Source organism: Cygnus olor, chromosome 1 (assembly GCF_009769625.2).
Source record: "Cygnus olor isolate bCygOlo1 chromosome 1, bCygOlo1.pri.v2, whole genome shotgun sequence".
NCBI lineage: Eukaryota > Metazoa > Chordata > Aves > Anseriformes > Anatidae > Cygnus > Cygnus olor.
In genome coordinates, this window is record NC_049169.1 from 116,585,358 (window position 1) to 116,609,440 (window position 24,083).

At 45.1% G+C, this 24,083-nt stretch overlaps 1 protein-coding gene and 1 long non-coding RNA gene across 4 annotated transcripts in view; one reads left to right on the forward strand and one right to left on the reverse strand.

Moving 5' to 3' along the window:
- Window positions 1–1,649: 1,649 nt before the first annotated feature.
- LOC121064157 lies at window positions 1,650–7,240 on the reverse strand. Its single transcript, XR_005816357.1, has 3 exons — window positions 6,799–7,240; window positions 6,330–6,395; window positions 1,650–1,744 (listed from the first exon to the last, which is right to left on the reverse strand). It is a non-coding gene; the product is annotated as an uncharacterized LOC121064157 (long non-coding RNA).
- Window positions 7,241–7,486: 246 nt separating this feature from the next.
- Window positions 7,487–24,083, forward strand: part of AGPAT3 (1-acylglycerol-3-phosphate O-acyltransferase 3) — an 89,926-nt gene continuing 73,329 nt past the window's right edge. Inside the window, exon 1 of one of the 3 annotated variants that reach the window (XM_040545437.1) lies at window positions 7,487–7,733. The gene's annotated coding sequence lies outside the window, so the exon portion shown is untranslated. Of the gene's footprint in view, window positions 7,734–8,781; window positions 8,802–24,083 lie in introns of those variants that run through there. The other 2 variants (XM_040545438.1, XM_040545440.1) reach the window with 2 other exon arrangements.

The window sequence follows — 24,083 nt, forward strand, 5'->3', positions numbered from 1 at the left end:
AGGGAAACATCTATATTTTTAGGCTTGGTTTACATATGATAATATTCTCTTGGTAGTAGTTTATCAATAATTAATCAGTAATCAGTAGTTGCTGCATGGCCATAAGAGACCGGTGTTAATTCCTATCTCCTGGCTCTCTCCACGCCCACGTTTGGCACAGGGGAGTGTGCGGCTTGTGAATCCCACAGTTTCTGTTGGGAACCCCTGTGATTATCCAAGTCAGCAAAAAGCCTGTGAACTGGGGGGCTCCAAGCTCTGTGTTGCCTGCAGAAACACTAATGAGCGCTGTCTCATCCCAAAAGCCAGTCCTCAGGGAAGAGGCATTATTATTGTCAGTGAATCTTGCCCCAGGACAGTTTCTGGAAAACAAAAACAGCAAGAACAAACAAACAAACAACAGCTACAAAGAGAAAGAAGCAGCAGCTTTCTGATACTCCAACACAGTACAGCACTGCGGAATTCAAGTCATGTCATGAAGCTTCTGCGCCTTTAGTGATGATTGATTTGGTCCCACCATCCAGCAGAATACTAAGTCTGTGTGTATCCTCCCGTGATGACTTAGGAAGCTCTGTTTCCCCACTGTGGTCTTCAGTTAGATCAAAGCAGAATTCATGTTTGGGACAAAGAACTTTGTCATGCAGCTTCATGTGATAATTTGATGATTCCTCATTTATAGATAGGGCTATACAAAAAAAACCCAAACATCTCTTTCTTAGACTCTGTGCCAATGCTAATGGCTTTTGCAGCTCCGGTCTCACAACTGAAACTCATGAAGCACCTGTTGTCCATTTTCTCTGCAGCCATTTTTCTTACCTGGGGGCTTGAAGTACATTACACTTACCCAGCACTTCACAAATCCCTGTTTTTTTTTTCAAAGATTTTTTTTTTCATGACAGCAGAGACAGTCTGCTTCTTATGACGATCTACTTTGATCTGCCTCAGAGGCTTCCTATCAGTAATTGCTGCTTTTTTCTTCTGACACAAATGCATCCAAACATTTCTTCCTAACTGCAGATATGCTAAAGCACTTCTGATAATACCGAATCTGCCGTACCTTACTTTCACTTCCATTTCTGGCAAATCCAGGCTGTAACATGACTGGCATTTCTCAGCACTTGTGTTTCCTGAATTTGAAGCAATTCAACATCAGCCACGGGATTTCTAAAGCTGTGTGAATTATCAATGACTTCCACGCTCACTTGTGGGGGGACAATGTTCACCGTCTCCTTTCTCCTCTCTACAAAGCTCCAGAAATGTGACAGTTACATTGAAATCTGCTATAAAAAAATGGTATGTGCAATAAACTGCAAACAATTCACCAGCATTTTGTAAACCAGAGCATCAGTAACAGATGTACAGACCAAACAGATACTATGATAGTCAATTTTCATTTTGGTGATGTCTTGGGAAAATTACTCATGCGGAAAGATTAACATATATAGAAAGACTACAAAACCATACAGATAAGCCTATCTGAATGAAACGTTGCCACAACCTTGCATACTAGTCCCCATCTTGATCTGGGGGGTAATTTAATATAATACCCTTAGCCTACTGCATTTACTGATGGCACAAACAGGGTCTGGGTTTTGTCTTGCATATATTGTTGTAGCACCAGTCTGACTCTGCTAGTATCACCAAAGCCACACCTGAGAAACCCAGAAAGGAGCCAGGTCCATGGATCAGGGGTTGTATATGATGTCAACAGATAATGCTGGACAATCATCTTGGGCTTCATTCATACCTTAGGGAGAGAAAAGTGATTTACTTTGTGGTACATACAGCAATATCACTAAATCTTTGTCATTTTAAAATAATGTTTACTGAGTTTCAGGCTGGCAAAGCCACAGATTGCTAAAGAAAAGCATTTTGAAGTACATCAAAACCGTAGGGGGAAAGCAAATTCCCTTCCACATAACAGCACTTCGATGCACTACACAAACCATGCTTCCCAAACCAAAAGAGAACATCTCCTTCCACACAGCCATAGGAAATCAGTTGTCATCTATATCAGGGATCTGGCACACTGCAGTCTTTTATCTTGTCATGTTTTACATGTTTATACATAACAGGGCAGCCTGCCAGCAGCTCAGGCCAATAACAGCAGCAATGGCTGAGCTACGAGTGGGTAGGTTTTTGCTGGAGCAGCACACGAAATAGGTATGGTGGTTTGTCAACATTCAGTTCTGAGTACTGGGGCACTTCCCACAGTGCTGTTTGCCATTAAAAACACAACAAAACGGAAACGTATTCTAGTGCCGTTTGCGCTAGAATGCAAGGTGCTGCAGCTGACAGAAAAGCTCTCCTTATGCAGGACAGAAGCTGAGGAATCCGATTTGCATTCACATTTTGGCCCCCATCCACCATTCTTGATGGGCAAAGGAAAATCAATTCAATAAGCTCCCAAAATTCCTTTAAAGACTCAGAAAAATAATTAAAAAAAAAGGCCAACGCCATTTCTATGTCTATGGCAAATATCAGAAAATTCAGAATTAAGAAACACCAGTAAATTCAGCTCTTTCTCCTTGATGCCATGTGTTAAGTAGGGTTTTCATTTTCGTTAGGTCATCCTGCTTTGCCCAGATGTTTCCTATGGATGGACTGGGTCAGTTTTCCTCACACTGTGGTCTGGGAACCAGGCATGATTCATAACTTGTTGGCACGTGGCAGACAGAACAGGCTACCAAAACTCAGCATCAAACATACACGTCTCTTTCCCTGTATGCAAGCAAGAAAATATGCAGGGTTCACAAAAGGAAACCTAACAAAGAGATAAGCCAAGGCTTTCTGTGGAGCGTTATGTAGCCCTTGGACTGGATAAAGGAGCATCAGACTATGCGGTCTCCAGGGTCCTTTCTAGAGCCAGACTTCCGTAGCCTCACAACACACCACGTGTTGGATTTGTTCCACCCAACACAGGTGTTTATACGCAGCCAGGCTCCCCCTTTTGTCACGGGGAGCCAGGCCTTGCTAGGAGAGCAAGCCTTGCTTGGCACATACTGCTGACAGGAGTCAAACCAAGGTAGCTTTTACCCAACATTTCCTCAGATCTAATTACATATATGACTGTGATCCTGCTTTCCATGTAGAGAAAAACTCCCACTGATGTTAATGGGCATTTTTTCCTTAAGAAGTACCAGATACGGCCCTTAGATCACATAGAAAAATATATAATTTCGATATAAGTCAACAGCGTTTGGTTCAGCTCAGAATGCCTTGTAAGAAGAACAGGACTAAAACTCACCTCAGGGCATCCAAAGATAAAGAATGCAATTTGCAGAAAAAGTATAGGGAGCTGTAGTTACAGAAAAGTGTGTATTGTGTATTTGTATTGTGCAAGGTTTTGTTATTTGCCTAGCAGCATGACCTATTTCTCAGCGTCATGTGATTTTTGTATTGGAAGACTTCTGTAAAGAAATAGAATTGCTTTTCCAGTGGGAAGGATACAAATCTGATTTTCCTTAATTCTGCCTGATAAAATATTATAATGTAATGTTTCTTTTTTTGTGTTTAAACTTCATAAGCCTTTTGAAAGCTACATATGTGTAAAGCATATGCATCTATGTATCAGTTGTTGGCAGCATGTAGCTTCATTAAGTTTTTATTCAGAAAATGTACAGCACGGAGAGAAAATCCAAATTAAATTACACTTGGATTTAATATGATTTAAAGACCATCTCCCACCACAATCGTGGTTAAGCACTTATCTAAAATGAATGAAGGGAATCTAAGCCACCTTCCATGCCTCTTGACTTATGCTGGTGCCTAAGTTTTCTGCTTAAATTTGGCTTAGCTGCCTGAAGTTTTTTCAATTATGCACACACAGATGAAAATCTGTGTATGTATGTCACTACTGGCTGAAACGATTTGGCATTCCTAAAACACTAGCATTGAGAGAAGACAGAAAAAAAATCACAACATAACTGAGACATTTAGAAAGGAGCTAGCTATACAAACTCAACAGCTTTTGAAAAGCAGGTCCCTTGAAGTATGTGCAGTTAGACACTCAAAGTCGGCAGTCCCTTCTGAGATGGTTGATATATCTATTTTAAGCTTGTGACTTCTTCGTTTCTAGTTGTATTTCTTCTAACACGCTGGAAGCATTGTAATTCCAGTGATAGGGCAGTTTTAAGGCTTGTATAACTCAAAAGTGACCCAATGAAAGCTGACTACACTTTCCCAAAGGAAAAAAAATGCTTTGTGAGCTGAGAAATTTCAGCTCCAGCAGTAATTATTTTTCAGGCAATTGCTAGAAAGTATGTATTTGTCAAAATCATCAGTGTGACAATACTGAGAACACAACAAAGTAGAAAAAACTAGAAATGATTATAAATGCAATGTTGAACATTTGGTAAGCTAAGAGGATATTCAGTTAGGTTGGATTTAAAATACTAACCTCTTAGATGAATTCTGTCTTTATATCCTTTGTATTACAAACACATCAACGTGTTGTATCTGCATGGCTTTTTTTTTTTTTTTTGGTTAAGACCTCCAATTAATTAGGAAATTGGGCTTAAATTTAAGATAGGATGTGGCAGCATGAGCAAATAACAGTGTTGCTGCTAGGTCATGCTTCTACTTGTGTGACCAATGCTGTGTACTGGCATTTGCTGGAGTGCCCCTGGATTTTGAAGACCCCATCCAGCAACCAATTCAAGCCTCCTTGACCTTTCAGCAGCTGATGCATCACGGCTCAAGCAGTGAGCATGTGGAGAACTACAAATGGTTGCCTGGCTTCTGCTCACTCCCGAAGTTAATCAGCACTTCGTGGCAGTTGACGGGAAGTAATGAGGAGCTGTCTTTGGAACGAGGTGTTGAACATGACTCAGATACAGCTCAGTATTGAAAACGAACATGGAAACATCCTCCAGCGATTTCTAACCGTTTGAGAAACCAGAATGAGATTTTTGGGGGGCTATACTGGGTGTGATGGGTACAAAAGGGATACATTTCAAAAACAAAGAGAACTAACCCCGAGTAATGCTGAAAAGAAAGTCTCTTCAGATGGAGAGGAAATCTGTATCTCGTAATTATATTCATATTTTCAGAAAAAAATGACAAGACAATTGAAGATCAATGTAAGACACTTCCCTTCAAGCAGACCCTGTAGACCAGTTCAGGTGACATGAAACTGCTGCTTTCCCGATACTCTTAGGTAGGTTTCAGCCACTTTGATGTTTTAAGTGGTTTTTGCTCAATAGAAAAGACTAGTACTGCTTTATCTGAAATCTTGCTTCATGCACACAGTGAGCATTGCTTCTGTGGAACAGCTCATTTTAAGCCTGGGGATGATAATGGATGAACATCAGGACATTTGCTCTCAGTTTCACTCCATGGTAATGGTCAGCAATTTACAGAGCTGTCAGTAACTCAGAAAGAGAAGATGCTGCTTGCCAGTAAGATGTCAGAGTGCAGTCGAGTAGGAAGGTGGAAATAAATTTCTTGGCAAACTTTACAGATACTACTTTATTTTTTATTTTTTAAATGCTGTTTCTATATTCACCATTTCTATTCCCAAACTTTAAATATATTTTATTTTCTTTCTCTGCCTATCTCTCAGGCTAAAATATCCCCTCCACATTCAGATCTCAGTTCTGATAATTTGATTGTTATATACACAATGCTCGTATAGACTTCAAAGGACATTACAAGCACATAAGGACTGCAAAGTGGGATTGCCAAAGTATGATAAAAGTAGGGTATTTTCACTTTTCTGTAGTTAAAATTTGGGTGGAGCAGAAATGGGGTCAGGCAAGCTTAACTGTCTTCCTGTTAGTGATACAATCTGAAAAGTCTTCTGACTGAAGAAATTAGGTTTTTACAATTAAACTGTCACAAGCTACTTCTCTTAGATCATTTCCTTGAATGAGCCTTTGTTATCTGGAAACAAACTTGTGAGGTACACTAAAAGTTCACGCAAGGGAAAAACGGAAGCTGTGCAACACCCCCATTTTCTCCATCCTCGTGCAAAATCAGATGTAGCACAAAGCCAAGCTGCAATCACCTGTGTACTACTACCACAGAAAACGAAGACAAACAGGAGGCTCAGCACTGGAACCCTCAGAGGAATGGTAGATTGCTTCTGTTTCGAGCTACACAGGAGACTGCAATCATCTGTGATGTTGTTCGGGAGTCACGGAGGCTGCTTTAATTTATGGCAACCTACTATAAAAATACAGTAGGACAGGAGACCGGCCAAAGATTTTGTGATTGGACAAGCTGGCATGGGCTGAGCAGCACTAGATAAGGCTGGTCAGAACTGCCAGCAAGAGGCTGAGCTGGGGGAGGAGATATCAAAAGAGGGAGAGAAGAGAAAGCTACGTACGCACCTGACCTAGGGCAGAATCTCTGCCTCGTACTAGAATCCACACTCAACTGGAAACCGGTAGCGAGTCCTGCGATAGTAAAAGCACAGCAATTAAAGGATTTAATGGCACCTCGAGTAAACACAGGACATGAATATTTAGATATCACTTGCGTGTACTTTTCTAAAGTAGATCCTGTTACTACGTTCTGAATGTCATAGACTGCAGGTGAAAGAGGGGAACACTCAGAACCTAAGCAAACGATAAAAATGCTTTTTTTTTTTTTTTTCCCCCCAAGATCTCCCATGCCTGCTGAGGGTAGCATGTTTTATTCTGATGATCTGGAGTGCGTTATGACCACTGTTTTTCAGCGTTACTGCCTCATGCTAGCCTCCTCAAAATCCCCATTCTGGAACGAGACGAACTGATTTCAGAGGTAATGAACGTTCACAATTTCACTTAAAAGGCTCTGAGAGTTGCAAGCCGTCATTACCTTGAAAAGCAAAACCAATTTAATAGAGGCATCAGGAAGGCTTTGGGAGGATAACCTCAGGTACTGGTATTTCAAACCGGTGTCCCAGCTGCAAAGGCTTTAGGGCAGGTTCGTGACTTCCACTGCACCGGGAGGGAGGAGGAAGAGGGGAGGAAGAGCTCCCTGCTCGGGGCTACTTGTGGGGGGGGCCTCATGGAGCTCTGGTTTTTGGCCCAGGACCAAGGGAGCTGTCATGGCCCTGTACCGCTGCATCCTGATGAGAGTGGGCGAGGGTCTGAACAAAAATGCTCCTTTGTGAGATTTTGTTTTTCTTATGAAAAGAGGTCCCAACCTGTATTCCTTTTAGTCTACCTTGCTGTGGTGGGACCGGGACACAAAGACATTGTCGCTCTAGAGCGTTTCATCTTCTTAAATTTTCCATTTTTCGGTGCGCGGTGACCAACCCCAATTCCTCCCTTTTTCCCCTCAATTCGCAGCCGGAGCCGGGCCGTTACCTGCCGGCAGCGTGCCCGTTACCGGCCCCTCACGGCGCCGAGCCCACCCCGCCGGGCCCTACCGACCCCGACCCCACTCTCCCCTCGGGGGTCCCGGGGCGGGGGCGCTCCCCCTGGCGGCCGCCCCCGCCGCCTGCCCCGACCTTCCTCCTCCTCCTCCTCCTCCTCCTCCTCCTCCTCCTCCTCCAGCCCGGCTTCTCCTGCCCCCAGCGGCCCGGGAGGAACTGAACGGGCGCCGCACAGGAAGTAGCGGCTGCGGGGAGCGGCGGCGCCAGCTGGGGCTGCGGCGCTCCATGAGACCAGGCTCCCGCAGCCGCCCGGCCCCGCTCTTCTCCGCCTCCCGGCACCGGCACCAGCGGCCGAGCCCGGGGGCTGGAGCCGGAGGCTGAGCCGGCCGCAGGCGGCTCCGGCTTCTTCCCGAGGAGGCGGCGGGGAACGCAGGTCGGTGCTGGGCTGGGGAGGGGGGTGCCGTGCCGTGCCGTGCCGGGCTGAGCCGTGCCAGCGCCCCCACCCCGCTACCGGTGCTGGCTCCCCCCCCCCCCGCCAGGCCCCAGCGCCGCTGCTGCTGCGGCGGAGACAGCGGGAGCCGCGCCGGGCCCGGCTCGGTCCGGTGGGGTGGGGGGAAAGGAGGCACCCTTGGGTAAAAGGGGGCACCCTTGGGTGTGGGGGGACACCCTGAGGTGGAGGGGGGGGGGACAGCCTTTGTGCGGGGGTGGCCGCCTTGCGGTGTGTCCCCCGCCCCCCCCCCCCCCCCCCGGGTGTGCGGAGGGTGGGCGAAAAGTGAGGGAGCAGCCGTGGAAATATGATGGTGTGGGCAGGGGGAGACCTGCTTGCGAGGGCAAGATGGAGAAGAGCAGACCCTATCGATCGGGGAGGGTGAGCCCGGTAGGATGTTGCTGTGCCTGGGTGCTGCCCTGGTGATGCTGATGGGTTTAATCAGCCGCTAACCTGACGTGCGGGCATCCGAATCGATAAGCACGTTGGTTATCCCCTTGTAGCTTTTAATGCCCTGTGTTTAAAGGCAACTTAAGTGTTGAGGCAGAGCGCTACCTGCTTGACACCTCACCTGTGTGTTCATCTCTGGTGTTCCCTCCTCTGTGAGCCTTCCTCTCCCGTCCTCGGTCAGGCAGCGAGCAGCTGCGCAGCAAGCACGGGGCAGAGTTTGCAGTGATCTTGGGGCTCTTTCTTCAAAGCAATAGTAATCTCATTAGCTCAACCTGTGCCTCATGTTTGTCAAACTCATTGATTCCAAGTCCAATATAAACTTAACGGCGTTTCCCCCCTCTCCTGCGCTGAGGGGAAGAGGCAAGGGTCCAAGATCATGAGTTTGCCATGGGAGAATTGCTGATAGGTACAAGCGTGTTTTGGAGGTAAAGTGGCAAGCGCTCCACTCGTCCTGGCGGTGTTTCTGGTGCTGGACTCGAGCACTGCTACCTCTTCCCCTCGGCACTTGAGGCTCTTTGTTTGAACTACAGGTCGTTGGGTGAAGTTCAACATGATCACAGATAGGTATGTGTATTTTATGTTTTCTTAAGTTTGGTTCTATCAGCAGTAACACCCATACAGTCATTTGTTTTAAGACCGCAGCTGGATACGAGGTGATGGAGTGTAACGGAGCCGTAGCCTGCAGTGAACTCGCTTTGCTGCTGCGAGTGCTGGGCTGGTACAAAGCTCCTTGCAGTGTGAACAATTCCAGGCCCTTGGCTTTTAAACATGAATGTCCTGGTCTTTCTTGTCACTTCCACAAGAACCTTGGCTTTTGGTTCCCTTCTTTGTGCTCTAGTCCTTCCCCTTCTTAACTGTTGTTACTGAACCTTCAGTACTAAAGTTAGGTGCATTAAATTCAGTACCTTTGTTCAACCTTATTTAAAGACAATCTTAAGTACTCTAAGGAACTTTTATTATCCCTTTCTGTCTTTAACTTCCACCTTCACCTCACCACCCCATGCCCACACTTAATTGGAGGAAGCAGGGTAGAGAACAGTGGGTCTCCGAATATAGCTTGAATTCAACAAGTACTGGAAGAACGCCTGACCAGACGGTCTGCGCTGCACACGACTGAAGCGGCAGCACCACTCACCAGAACTTTGTTCTGTGGTTTAGCAGCGCCTTGCGCATAGCTCAGGCATGGCCTTGCTCGGGAGTGCCTGAGTTGTACCTGACAAGCGCTGAAAGCAGACCTGGCTGCAGTGGGCGTGGTGTTGAGCAGAAATAAGGATGCTATTTGCTTTTCCCTGTTTAATTTCTTTCACCCCCAAAGAGGTGTATAAACAAATAGGACAAAATTCTGTTTACAGTTACGTGGAGCTCTGCTAGTGCCAAGTGTGCGTCCTTTTTCCAGCAGGAGCAAGAACGCTGTCTGCCCGGTATTAATCTTCTTACGAAATGAAACTATTGCATAGTCCTGTGCTAGCTTAAGGTTTTTTTTTTTTTTTTTTTAATTTCTTTCTGCTTCTGTTTGTAGAAAGGTGCATTGTTTTCAAATCCTAAATGAGGTTTTGCATACTTGAGAAACTATTACGGAATGATTGGATTTGAGGCTTACTTTTTATGGGGAATTGGTGTGAATAAAGTATTGCTGTTAACTGAAATGAGTTCACCTATACTAAATCTATGATAGCTATAAATTACTGTGGGCTGCTTCTATGCTTTATAGAAATACAAAAACCCCAACAGAGGTTGCGTTCAGTCTTGCTCCTTTGGCTTATGAGAACATAAATCTTGTTAGCAATGGCCAAGGTGCTGACAAATGTAATTGGCATCTGCAATGGCTAATAATGCCTTGTTCTTTCAGTGCTTTCTGAGTGTTAATGCTGATTATTGGTGGCTGTGTGATAGTCTGCTTATAGTCAGTGCTTGAACAAAGAAGAGGTAATTGGTACCTTGAATATTACTAGAAATGACAAAACGTGAATGGAACCATAAATCTCATTGCATCCTGGACTGTTCCACTACCTTCTAGTGCCGAGCCCCTGGTACATTCTCTGTCTACATTTACATTTCAGGCTAATGTCAGGAAACTTTGGCTTGTGGTTAGTTTTTAATAACAATCGATATCATCTTTTGAAGTAAAACTAAAAGGGAGGGAATGTGGAGGCATTAGAAGGTGTTACCCAATTTTCTTGCTTAACTATGAGCAGAAGAAACACAAATTCCCAGGCCTCTGCAGTGTATGTGATGAAGACATTCTTAAAAGTGTTGCGTTAAAATCACTTTGCCGTCCGATAGGTGCTCTGTGGGGATTCTAGACGTGAGTCAGCACCTGAGATGGGGACCGATTAGAGGCAGTACACAGGCACCAACAGGTGAGATCCAGATGATCTCTGAGGTGCTTTGGGGTACCAGCAAATGAAACAATAATCTCTGCTTCCTGTTTTGGTGTGTTAATTGCAGAAGTCCAAATTGAAAATGGCTCAGAAGGAAACAAACCCTTGGTTTACGTAGTTCTGATGCTCCTGAAATCAGCGCATACCTACGATTTACCAGTAAAATGTTCTTGTGCCTTTGAGTCTGGATGTGTTCAGGAGCGTGCGAGACGTGACCTTGGTGAGAAGCTGGGCGCTTACAGCTGCTACGGACAAGTCATAGCAAAAATGAAAGAAACGTGTGGCTCGTTTGTAAAGACCAGCCTGGGAGCACTGCTTTCGGACCCAGTCCTTCACCACAGCACCTTCGTCTGCTGTGTCTTTATCTGTCGCTATCTAAGCCTGCAGGAGGCAGACAGCATGACTATGTGGTTTAGTAGATGGGAGGCAGGAGGTTTGGGTTCATCTGTGCCCAGGTGAGGTTTCTGTATCGAGAGCCAGGGTGACTCTTTTTCCACTCCGGGTCTGTCAAACCGAACTTTTTCAGTAGCAGAGGGCAGTGACCAGCCAGGCTGGGATACTCTGGTGTGTTACCAAGGCAGTGCTGGGTGAAGGTTATGGTACCTTCTGGAGACGAGGGAAGGAAAGCCGTATCAATGCTACGTATAGCTCAAGCCATGTGAGGATACAGCCCATCAGGCTGCTGGACAAAAGAGAGTATTGTTCTCACTTTTCTGTTTCATTCCTCTGTTTTATGAAGAAGTTGATGCAGTTCTGGCACCCTGACCTTTCCCAGAAGTTGTTGACCTCTACCTGAAATAAACCTGGGGGAAAGCTTGTACTTGTTACATCTCCTTGCTGTGTGCTACTGGTACTTGTGTTGCTTTTTTGTCTCTTATTTCCTCTCTCTGCTGTTCTCAGGCATGCAACTTCTAACGTGTATTTTGTAGGGAGAGGGCATAATTTTGGGTTACTGATTGCCCTGCAAACCTGGGACTTGGGCTTTGTGAGACCTACTAGTGCAATGCTGACTTTTTTTGTGTACCTGTAGGTGCCAATTCCTTGGTAGGGAGCTAAGATGAAGTAGTAGCAGAAGGGAATAAACTTTCTGCTGCGTCTTGGATGGGGAATGAAAGCCAGTGTACTGACTAGTCCTAGTACTATTATTTGTCTTGCAGTAGTATCAATAACACGTTGTTTGCTTTCCAAACAAAAGATGTGGTCTGTGTCCCACGGATCCTTTGAAACTTTTTGTAGTGGAAACGGTAGTTCTCATGGCCAGCCTTGGTGCGGTCTTGTTGTCTAATTGTGACTACCGCTGTTGTTTGAGACTGCTCGAAAAAATGCTTGTCCTTGAAGGAGGTGTTGAGCTCCCAGTGGTTCATGAGAATGAAGGGGCATGTAGATTCCCTGTACGTTTGGAGTGCAACAGTTTTAAAAAAAAAGAAAATTACAAAGGGAAGAGGTGGATCAGAGTGTATGTTCAAACACTTTCAATCCAACTCCTCCTCTGTATTTGTATCTGTGGAAGAGCTGTTTAAAACCTTCAAAATGTTTCTGCCTTGGTGTTTAGAGCTCTGCAGTGGTCAGGTTTAAGTAGTACGCCCCTGGCCCCTCTCTGTGTGTAGCACCTCTTCTCCATGCTGACAGGCTCTCTCGTTTGCTGTAAAGGAAATGGGATTTCAGCACAATTTTTAGTATTCCGTTTTTTTTCTTTCTGTTATTGTTCGCGTGTGTTAGCGTTACTTAGGTAATTATAGTGTGTTTGGTAGGAGTCCTGACAGCCTAAACTGAGTTCTTTGTCAAAAATGTAATGTTTCCCTTTTAATTAAGAAAGACTAGAACCAGCACCTGAATCTATTAATTAAATAGTCAAAGTTGATATCTGTTTAGGATATATTAGTGAGCAAAACAAAATGCATTTCTCACTGAAATATTGCCCAGAGTAAATGAGCTTCTGTGAGGCTTTTCTGTGGTGGAAAATAAAAAAAAAAAAAAAAAAAACTGTTGGTACCGCATCTGTCGCAGATGCGTGGTTGTGCAAAATTCATGTGAAATCTTTCCAAATTCTATGGGACACAAAACAATAGGCACTATTTCTTCTTCAGAGCTCTTCAGAAATGTTAAATAATCCTTGTGACAGCCCTGTGAAGTGGGCATTGTGGTAATTTTTTAATGGATGGCAAAACAATTAATCGGCATTGTCTCCATCTGTACGGTGGCAGTGGGATTTTTCACAGTGCCCGAGGCCTGGCCTGCTGCTGCTGAAACTTGCAGCCCCATTAGCAAGGGGTGGCTCAGTGCATCTTTCTGCTTTTTCCCCTGCTGTAGCAGTGCTGATGAAAACTTCTCGCAGGTGTGGTCGTCATCAGCATGCAGGTGCGTACCTCAGGATGGTCCCTGCGTGTCCTCACGTGGGAGGAATTTCATGTCTTCTATCTTTTTCCGGCCAGCATCGCTTCTTGGAGGAGAGGCGTGCAGAGCTGTTGGCTGTGCTGGCATCTGTAGAAGTTACAGTTTGTCTGCCTGGAAAAGCAGTGTTGCTCGAATCGACTTAGTGCAAGTTTGTTCATCCGTGGGATGAGGTCCTGGTAGAGCTCTTCCTGCTGGGCTCCTGCCAGGCTGGCCTTGTGCAGGGTTACCTGCTGCCTCGAGGCTGGGCTCTCCAGCCCCTCTGATCTGAAAACGCTGCAGATGCTGCTGTTTCCTTTGCTATGTGAACACTGGGGGTATCGGTAAGGTGAAAGAGGTCTGGGTCAGCTGGACCAGAACTTCCCATTCCAGGTGCTGTATCCGTGCTGTTTCAGGTCACGCCAGCATCTCGGCCTTTCTTTGCAGCCTGGCTTTGGTTGCTGAGATGTGTCTCTCTCTTCTCCTCCACCATTGCTGCACCATGTAACCCTTCCAGGAGTTGTAAATGCCACAGCAGATGGCTTGGGGAGGCAGTATCTGTAATTACTGTTGCAAGATTTGCCTAAGCTTGACTCTGTACAAAGAACGCATTTTTTTTTTTTTTCCCTAGAGATTCAAAGTTGTCGGTACTGCAAATGCAGATTTGGTCTTTTCAGGGGAACACGATAGTTGAAATGTATGTGTTATGTGCTGATTCAAAAATGTTCTGCCTTTCCTTGTAACGTAATTCGTATGATGGTTTAGTGTTAGCAGTTTTCAGTCTTCTCCTGCTGGGTCAGGTTTCAGGTTCCTGGTAGCGTTGTAGGCTAGACTGCTTATGGACCCAAATTTTGATAATGGCTGACACGCTCTTAAATAACACAGCCAGAATCAGTTTATTAGATAAAGGTGGATTTTTAAACCCATGAGCTTGACTGGTAGTGTTACACAGGTTGCAGTGGTAATGTCGTTCCTTCTCCCTGCTGACCAGAGACGCGTGGCTATGTGGTTGACCTATGCATCTTTAATACCTAATGCAAGTATTTTTGTCTCCCAGTTGCAGCTGTGATTGATTGATCCCATGCCTTGCATGCATGGGGGGCTCTTCCAAGGGCTCCCTTGCTCCAGCCACCTTCCTGCAGTCCTGGGCTCCCTACCAGGGTGTCTGAGAAGAGCTACTCCTCACTCAACAGTCTGGTGCCCATGGCGCTTGGTTTATTGACTGTATAGCCCGTCTCCACGTTAAATTGGAGTTAGAAGAGGGATGAATCCAAAGGAGAAGAGAGGTTTTCATTTCTTCAGTTCAGTTAAGGCGCTGTAAGCCAAAGCGTGCAGGCCTGCTGAACAGCGTTTTATTTCCTTCTGGTTTTCACAGCAGAGGGTGACACCTCTGGTTCTTCCAACAGCTTCCTGGAGATGCTCGCAGGTCAGAGCTGGAGTCCCTCCTTTCCTAGGGAGCGTGAGGATCTGGTCAATGTTTCTGAGATTTTTAAAATTCACCTTGTCTGTAAAATACTTCTGGCTAAAATTTTAAGCAGCAGTTAGAATTTGGACCAGATTCCAGATCCTGCTAATGTTCTTTTTCTCTGTTTGTTTATCACTGGAATCGTGGAATCAAGGTGTTTTTGTTTTTGTTTTTTTAATTATTTATTTTATTACTATTTTACTTGTCTTTAGCTTTCCTGGCCACCCACTGGCAAGCTTTCCTTGAAGGAACAGAGTCCCACGTCTTCAGTAGTCTCTGTTCATAACTAACTCTTTTGAAACTTGTAAATTTTTTTCTTGTTGAATTTGTGTGTGGCGTCCCTCTTGGCAGCTCTTTGAAAATAGATGTTTCGTTTACAGCTAGCACTGTGACAAGGACGTTTTTATGAACTTTCTTAAGAATTGAGATTGCGTAAGCTGAAATGTAATGTACCCTAAGTAACGTAGTTTGATTTTTGTCTCCTCAGGTTCAGTTGTTTTTTATGGTGGAAACTGAGCTGGCTAGCTTAACTTTCCAGTTGCATTTTCCCCAATGTCTGTCTTTGATGATGGTTCAAGACCTATCACCACCAAATGCTGCTGGACTCCTTTCAAGCCTTCCTATCCAAATACACGACCAGAAAACAATCGATGAGCTCCCTCCTGCACACCCAGAAAGTACTGAGTTTGCATGCCTTTCCTTAAAGCCATACAGCAGCATGTCTTAAGCTGAGCTCCAAAGGCAGCAGCACTCCTCCTGCCCTATGGATCGCTGGATGCTGGGAGGCTGTGCAGCAGCAGGGTCACAGTATAGGATCACAGAATATCCCGAGTTGGAAGGGACCCATGAGGATCACTGGGTCCAGCTCCTGGCTCCATGCGGGACCAGCCACAAATCAAATTGTATGCTTGCCATGGTCCTCTGCTCTTCCCCGGCTATTATGTGCTGGCCTCTGCAAGGGATGTATTGAGTCTGGGTGGATCTTGGCTATGACCTGGTGTAGATATGCCTGTTTTCTACCTGGATCGTGCTCAGCCCAAGAAAGCACATTCAGCCTTGCATTTGAAATTAAAACTTTGATCAAAATGGCATTTCTTCAACTTGCTTCTTGCAGCTGAGGGGATGGCTGTGAGCTGAGCACTGTAACTTTATTCGTGAGAGAGGCTTTGAAGCATAGTCTTAGAATGAAGATGTCAGCTAAACATATATGTATGCTTATGCTATTAGATGTGTACAGTTAACAAGCAAGCTTTCCTGTGCATGTAGAGAAACCCTCTTGATGATAGTTTTCTTTTTCTTTAATCTATAAACTTTTGCCGGCAACTAACTACCTGAAAGGAAGGTGTGGGGAGCTGGGAATTGGCCTCTTCTCCCAGATAACTAGTGATAGGACTAGAGGGAATAGCCTCAAGTTGCGTCAGGGGAGGTTTAGGTTAGAAATTATGAGACATTTCTTCTCAGAAAGAGCAGTCAGGCCTTGGAACGGGTTGCCCAGGGAGGTGGTGGAGTCACCGTCCCCGGGGGTGTTCAAGGAAAGGCTGGACGTGGTGCTTAGGGACATGGTTTAGTGGGTGACATGGGTGGTAGGGGGATGGTTGGACCAGGTGATCTTGGAGGTCTTTTCCAAACTTAATGATTCTGTGATTCTAAGGAATTAAGCTTTACTGGCTGAAGAGTTTCATTTTAGTCTGTGTATTATAGGTTTTGTTGGATTTTCAGTAGCAATATTATGCTGGCCAACGAGAACTGACCTAGGTGGTGCTGATATTAAATGGAATTTTTTGTAGCAGCTTGGAAAGTAGGCTTCGTAGCTTTCCAGGATTCAAAGGTATTAATAGCTGTACTGGAAAAAAAAAAAAAAAGCAGGTTTCCTTGGTTTGCTGTATACGGGCACTCACAGCATCATCTTCATTATATTTCACAGTAAAAGCCAGGTAGACAGCATTCATCATCACTGAAATAATAGGACCTGCTGTATGCAACCTGTTTTGAGCCTTACCTCTTTAAAGTAACATGCCTGTATTTTTCTTGAAGCAATATAATCTCTTCCTTTCTTTTTCTCTTGTGACTTTTTTTTTTTAATATGCTAAACTTTAAACATTTTCCACAAGTGCAGGGATCTCGGTTTCTTCAAGCTCCCTGGCTCTCAGTAAGCACCCATATGGTAGGTCGATGTTTGAAGGTTGAACCTTTGCTTTTCTTTGAAGGCACTGCGAGTGGGAAGGCAGTGCTTTACATTCATCTGCACTAGTTCTTCAGACACCAATTTAAAGGCTGCCGTGATGGATCCCAAAGGAAGACATGAACCACCAGGAAGAGTTATCTGTGGGTAGCTTGGCTTGCTGTGCCTGAGAAAGGAAGAGGAGGAGTTTTTGTTTGAGGGAAACAGTCAAAAGCTTTACAGCTCTTGGCATTGCATTTGAAATTAATGCTGGTTGCTCTTCACACCCACAACTGCTGCGAACGAAGGAACATCCGTTGAAGACGTGATTGGGTTTATAGCATCGGAGTGAAGGAACGTCCAAAGAGAACGTGGGTTTAGGATTGGCTTAACACGTGTTTCCTTAGTCGATTTATTTTGATTAAAATCTTTGCGTAGATGGCTTTTTTAACTGAATATTTAAGCAAGTTGAAAGCAGGCATTTTACTGTCTCTCTTTAATTTGTGCTCTTGCTTGGTTTAGCATTTTTTTCTTTTTTTTTTTGAAAAGATGGTGCTCTCCTCCTCCTTCAAGAAAAAGTGGATTTAAGTTGTTTGGAAAGAAATGCCTACTATATTGTAACTCTGACAAGGAGGCACGTGGGTTAGGTAAAGAAACTGCTGGCTTTTAAGGGGATGGGCTCAGGCCAAAAAGCTTTGAGAATGGCCTAAATCACGCTGTGCAGTTTGTAAGCTCCCTTTATGACCCTTACCCATTCTGTTTTAAGTGTCAGCCTAGCAGTGTTAGGTAGATGCTTTCACTGGCTGACCTAAAATAACCAACTTAAGATTTCCTTTGTGTTTTTTTTTTTTTTTTTTGTCTTTCCCCCTCCTGCAACAGGCCTGTCCTTTTTGAATTGGTCGGTGTTACCTTTCCTGAGCTCTGGCTGCACAAAGAGGGCACAGAGCCACATTACCGTGTGTTCAGGTTTCTGCCTGACCCGGCAGCACGATGTGGGGCCGAGGAGCAGGGGAGAGCTCCTGGGTGGGAGCATTTCGTCTCAGGGCAGATGGGGCTGGCTGTGTACCACATGTGTAGTTGGCTCCTTGCTCCTCCCCAGCGCATGGGGACGTCAGCACTGAGGAAAGGTTGGCAGCGTTTTTTCCAGTGGGATTGCAATTTAGTCTGGAAGGGGAGGAGTCCATTTGCTGGCACTCTTAATCCCTCTGCCTGAATAAGATCAACCACAGCAGCCTCACTTTTTGGTGATATCACTGCCTGTGTTCATTTGTGCCTCAGTGCACTGGAGTCTCTTCTTTAGTTCTGTTCATTAACACTGCTAGGTTGGCAGAACGTCTAAGCAAAAAGAGAGCCCTAGGCTTGCCTGTGTTTGTACCAAATACCTGTTTTGATAATAACCCAAACCGTAGTGCTTCCACTTAGCGGTTCATAAACTTGAACGTGAGTTGGTCTTACAAAAAACCCAACCAAGCAGCCCACAAAGCCTCCTGCCCCAGAAGAAGAAAACAGACGTGGTAGGTTGGGATGCATGCACGCTGCTGTGATATGAGTCTTCACAGCTTGTTTTAGGCATCGCCTCGTAAGCAACCCCTTTTCCCAAGGTCAGATCTGTGAGAAGAAATGGAAAAAAGTCACTGGGAAGTCTGGAGAACGTTACCAAAGGGGAGGCTTACAGAATGAAGTTTCCTCTATGAAGAGGATGCTTGAAAGCCTGCTGCAGAGGAGAAGGGAGTGATCTGCTCTCCGTGCCCACTGTAGAGAGGACAAGAAGTTACAGGCTTAAGATGCAGAAGGGAGGGCTGGAAAGCCTTGGAAAAAGCTTTCTCGTGCCAAATGGAAGTTATGAAATCTCTGATGCTGGAAAGAGCTCAGAAAGAAAGGATCCTGGCAGATGCCTCCGCGAAGAGTTGGGGCTTGGTGCTCCCGCTCTGGGGACGAGGGTGCTGTGTCCTGTGTGGGAAATGCACTGTCATTAGATGTGGGCAAGGGGCAGGGAGGAGCCCAAGGACATACATTCTGGCAGCCCTCCCCTGTCCTCAGTGCTGCTGTGCAGAAGTGAGTGGGTTGAGGGTGAGAAATTAGTGTTCATGATGAAGTGAAAGGTGATGGAGAAGCTTGGCCATGAAAGGTTGAGGACAGCAGGGTGAGGTGACCTGTTGGAATCCCCTTCAGCTGTGCACACTGCAGTTTTGTTTTGACAGAAGCTCATGCTCCAAGTTTGCTCTCCTCTAGGAGCCTGGCGTGCTGTAAATCCCAGCACAGGGCAACACAGACCAGTCTGTAAGTCAGAGTGACCCTGGAGGGGTATTGGGGTTTTTGCTCTTCTGGCAAGGGGTCCTTTCAGACAGAGGCATCCTCACATCCTATTTTCTAGGCATGTGGGAACAATTCAGTTGTGGCCCACGTGTGCTCCGTGCAGAAGGTGGAGCGAGGGAGGGTGTGCTGACCTTACAGATCAGCCTGAATCCGGGTACTGCAAGGATCGTGGTGTCTGCTTCCTTTGTTTTGCTGTTTTTCAGCCGCTGAGCTCTTGGTAAATTTCTGTGGCACTGAATTAATTCCTGACAAGCAGCCAAAGTACCTTAGAGTTGCTCCGGCCAGAAGCTGTAACTACCAGCGATGTGTGGAGGGCACTAAACAGCAGCTGAAAGGCTGGGCAAACCTCATTCAGAAGTAGCCAGCGTGTGCCCTCGGAATTTCAATGCGAGCTCTGGTCCGCTCTACAGGAGAGCACTGCTTGCCTTTTTGGCATTACAGTGACTGCAAAAAGCTGGTGGGTGCCGGAGTAGTTTTGCAAAATGAGAAGTGATGAATTAAAATCTTGAGTCAAGTTTCTGGCTCGCTGTACTGGCGAATGAGTATTAGAGACGAAGTAGCAGAAAATTATGGGCTGCGATGGTCTGTCACTCCGTATGAACAGCAGAGAAATACCATCCAGCTTCCTGAAATGCCATCTTTTATGCGTGGTATGCCTAAAATTGTTTGGCAGGACATATGGTCTTCGCATGTTGGTAAAACACAGGCGATCTAGGATGCTCCACACAAGGAACTTCTTGTTCTTTGTGTTCTCTCCTCGGCAGTGGCCAATGCCTAACCTTGGCAGTACTGAACCGCCGTCAGCTGCATCTGAAAAACTCATTGGAAGTGTGGATATCTCTCATGTAAATGAGACACAGCTTGCCTCCTTATGGCTGTGAGGAGCTTCAGTCTTCCTGTCACTGACTGTAGAGCGTGTGCATAGGTAGGAGAGACAGAAGAGATAAATTAAGCCTCTATTGAATGACTCAACAGCTTTTGTGTGAGTTCGTAACACGCTGCTTTTTAAAATGCCATATGTTCTTATGAGAGGGGAGCCCTGCTGGGTTTCTGCCTTAATTCCAGAGTGCCCTTAAAATGTGATCCGATAAGATGGAAGTGGTGTGGATGCTAGCGTCTAGTACACGGATCCCATATCTTGGAAGACCCTGATTTTATTTTTTTGGCAAATACAGCAATATCTATGGTTCACAAATATGTAATCCAGTGGAACTACACCTGTGAGAGGATATAAGCAGCAGAAAGCTAATGCCTGCACTTCACCCTGCTTGTTTGCTCTGACAGGCCAGCTAGTCCTTGTTAGCTATGTGCTTCTAAACCTGAGAGTAATTGCTGTACAAATTAAAAGCCTGCTGCACTGATACGGATCCTCCCTGCAGCTGCAACTGTCCTACGGCAACTGTGTTTAACAAGTTCTAACAGTGTCAAGTGCACACCGTTGATGGTGATTTTTTTTTTCTGCTCCCCAGCTGAATTCCTGCAGGAAACTTTAGCTAAGAAAGAGGGTGGATCTGCTCAGGCAGGTGAATTTATGCGTATCCGCCTTATCCTGAAATCTTGGTGTAATTTTCTCTTGTTCACCTCTTCCTCCTCTTCCTCATTTCGTCCCACTTACTGTGGGTTTTGTCAGGGCTCTTTTTAAGCATTCAATTCAGTCGCCAAATTGCAGTAATGAGCAGGTAAGTTTAATGCTGTGTTGCATGATAGATGAAGTGATTGTGCTAGCACTGCTTAATCTTGATCTCTGTATTTGATTTTTGTATTTCCAGTGTAATTGGATCAGCTTTTCTGTATTGTACCTGTAACCATTTCTTTTGTATACTGGCAGTGTGAGAGAGGGGAAGGAGGAGCATGGAGGGAATGAAAAGGACTTTTCACTACTCCTGTGTTTTCCTGGATTTGTGTTTATGTATGCATGTCCGCTGACAATGAGCGGTACTGGCAAGAGGACTATGGACCAGGCCTGAGGTGTGAGGTCTCCAGAGCAGGTGGGACCTGGGCTCCTGAGGGGTGAGGACCCTCTGCTCCATCTGGGCCTGGGTGACCTCGGCCTGGGGCTGCAGTGCTTCTCCCTGAGGCTAACAGCAGCCTGTGTAGGTAGTGCCAGCATTTCGGCTATAAACGAAGCCAGGGGGCTTGGGGAAGGGTCTTTGCTGAAACAGAGGAGGGTGCAGAGGGACATGCTGAGGGGGGAGGCTGTACAGAGTCATCCACTCTGCCTGTCGCTTCCTTGCACTCCTTTGCTCTGAATTCCTGGAGCAGATCTCTCCCGGCCTCTCCTTACGTCTTCTCCCACCTCCCTTTCTCCACCCCCTCACCCACAGCTCTCTCCCTTTTGCCTGGTGGAAGTGAGTTTAGATCTTGAATCTGCTCGTTGCCAGACTCCTTTCTTTCCTCCAGCATGTCCTCGTCGCATTGCTTCTGCTTCTCCCTCCCCTCTCCCCCAGCCGAGAAGCTTCCCACAGCTCTGGTAGAGGACGGGAGGGCAGAGCTGTTCTCCAGAGCACTCATGCAAGTGTCTAAGAGCCGCTTCCCATTTTTAGGGTGGCAGTGTCTCTGCTTTTTCTAGGGAGTCCTAGTTTGCTGCTTCGGGTCTGGATGCAATCCTAATTTATGTAGAGATCCTATCTTAAGACTTGTTCAGATGTTAGCTGTGCACAGACAGCTTTGCAGTTCCTGTGATGGAAGTGATAGTTTCTGCATGCTGAGGGAGTTGTGTAAGCTTGCTAAAGACCATGGTTATATTGGCCAGTTCTCGACAGCAGCTTTTTAAGTTATTTGATGAGAAGTTATTTTGGGAAGAAGAATGTAATTGGGTCAAAAATCAAACTTCAGCAAAGGCTCATTTATTGTGTACGGGTATGGTTTCGGTTGCTGGGCGTTACTCGCAATGGAAGAATTCAAGTGTTCAAACTCATTTTTACTGGTGGTCTTTCCTCTTGGTCATGTGTGGCTTTCTGACATGGTTTCATTTTGGACTACCAAACACTGATTTCTCTTCTGTATTAAATGTGCATTGACTGTCTATTGGAAGTGTTTCACTGAAAATAATAAAGCCCAAAGGGGAACAAAGCCATTTTCTTTTGCCTTAGTGTTTTTTGGTAGATCAGCTGTGGTTATGTTTTGTCATGACCTATAACATTCCTAATATGAGTTTGAAATTCAAAGTCCTGTCAGTAAACAAAGCAAAACCATTGTAAGATGAGGTGGAGTACTTGGTGTCTAAAGCCATGCTTCTCTCATGCTTCTCTCATGCTTGCTTCTCTCATGTTTGCTTGTGGTATCAAGGTGGCTCCTATCAGTGATCACAGTGGCCTGGGAGAGCAGGGTAGAAGGCATGTGCAGGTAGAAAGGACTTTCAGAAAGCCTGTGTATCAGATAGTTAATGTTTAGAGTCATTGCCTTTGATCCCTAAAATACAGGTTTTTGAGTTTGTATGGTATGCTCTTCCATATTGGAGCCTGATCTTGCTCTTAAGAGAAACTGCCATGATATTTCATAAAGCTGTAGTGGGAAGTAGTGTGCACATGTACTAGTGGACTGTACAGGAGTACAGTGAAAACCAAGTCCTTCGATGCTGTTATCTTCTATTTGCCTTCTGTGCAGATCAGTTTTTAGTGTGTGGTTCTTTCATGGTCGCTGTTTGCAAAATTTCAGACCGACGCTGTGCGAAGTATTCCAAATATTTACTTTGAGAATGCATCTTTCTCATATCCACACCGGAGTTGTGTGGCCTTTCATCAAAGGAGTGTGCTGGAAGGAAGTAGGAAAGTAGAAAATTAGATGCTGCAGAGTCTGGTGGGGTGATCTGAGCGCCTAGTGTCATTTTAGGGACTTCGGGATGTTTCTTCTGGCCTGGAACCACTACTCTCAAAGAGCGTTGGTTTCCCAATGGTCTGGTGTCACATCGGCTGGCCCCTTGTGGATGTCATGGATATACAATGGACGTATGTGAAAATGGCATTTGGTGCATGTGTTTAAAAGCAGAAAGCTCCTCTGTAAGCATTGGTAAGAACTTCAAAGGAACAGCTTTTTTTTTCTGACTGGTAGCCCAGAAGTGTTCGTAATTAATAGGCATTTCCTCAAACCTCAGTTGTCTTCACCTCTCTGCCTCACTGTTTGTCTGTTTAAAGCCAAAGCTTGAAGTGCCAATGAGCAAATACACCCATGGGTAAGCACATGAGCTCTGTTTAAAGTTACTTGACTCTCACAAAGATGCAATTTAATTGCTACGTAACTTGTTTAAGTTGCACTGAAATGAAAATCTGAGTACTCTATAATAAAGGAACATTGCGTGGATTCAACGCTGCAAACATGCAAGTGTGTAAGCATGTGAACAGTGTGACTTCAAAGATGTAGGGTTTGGTTTGTGGGACTGGAAATGCTGTAAACCCTGATATTCTCACTGTTGGCAGGATCAAAGTTTTTGCTACGCATTAAATAGTTTCCAGGCAGCTGAGTAACATAGTGTCTGATTGTTTCCTTTCTTCCCTATTCCTGGCTGACAGTGTCATAGCTGTTTTAGTGAAATAATCTTCATCATACCAGAGGCATGCTGTCAGACAAAATGAGCAAGGTAGTGAATGGATTGCCGCAGTGAGATTTTGCTTCTAGTTTCCCACTGTCCCTCAGCGCTGTACTTCCAAACTAATAAATAAATCGGAATATTAAGTGATAGCTTTGTAATACATCTGATGTTTTAAAGAAACAGAGGAAAACATCTCCAGTGGTTTCCAGCTGTGGAAAAATATTTGTCATGTGAAGAGCAAAGGCATTCCCTAGTAAAAAGTACAATTAAAAATTGTAATTGTCATAATCATCATCAAAATCTGAAATACTCCTTATGAATAGAAGAACCATAGTTACAAAAACACCTTAGAATAGAAGGTGTGATATCCGTTTTGAGCTGTGGAAGGAACGATTAGCGTGGATATTAAGACAAAGCACAGCCTCTGAAAAGTGGTCACATCAATGATGCCAACTCAGGTAAGACTCATGGAGTCTCTGAATGTTGTTGGTCTTGGTATCTGAATGCCTACCAGAAATTTAACTGATGCATGTTATTTGGTCATTAAACGTTCATTTTGAATTTAAAAGCAAGACAAAACCACAAAAGCAGCAACAAGAACAACAGAAAAAAACACAGAACCAAA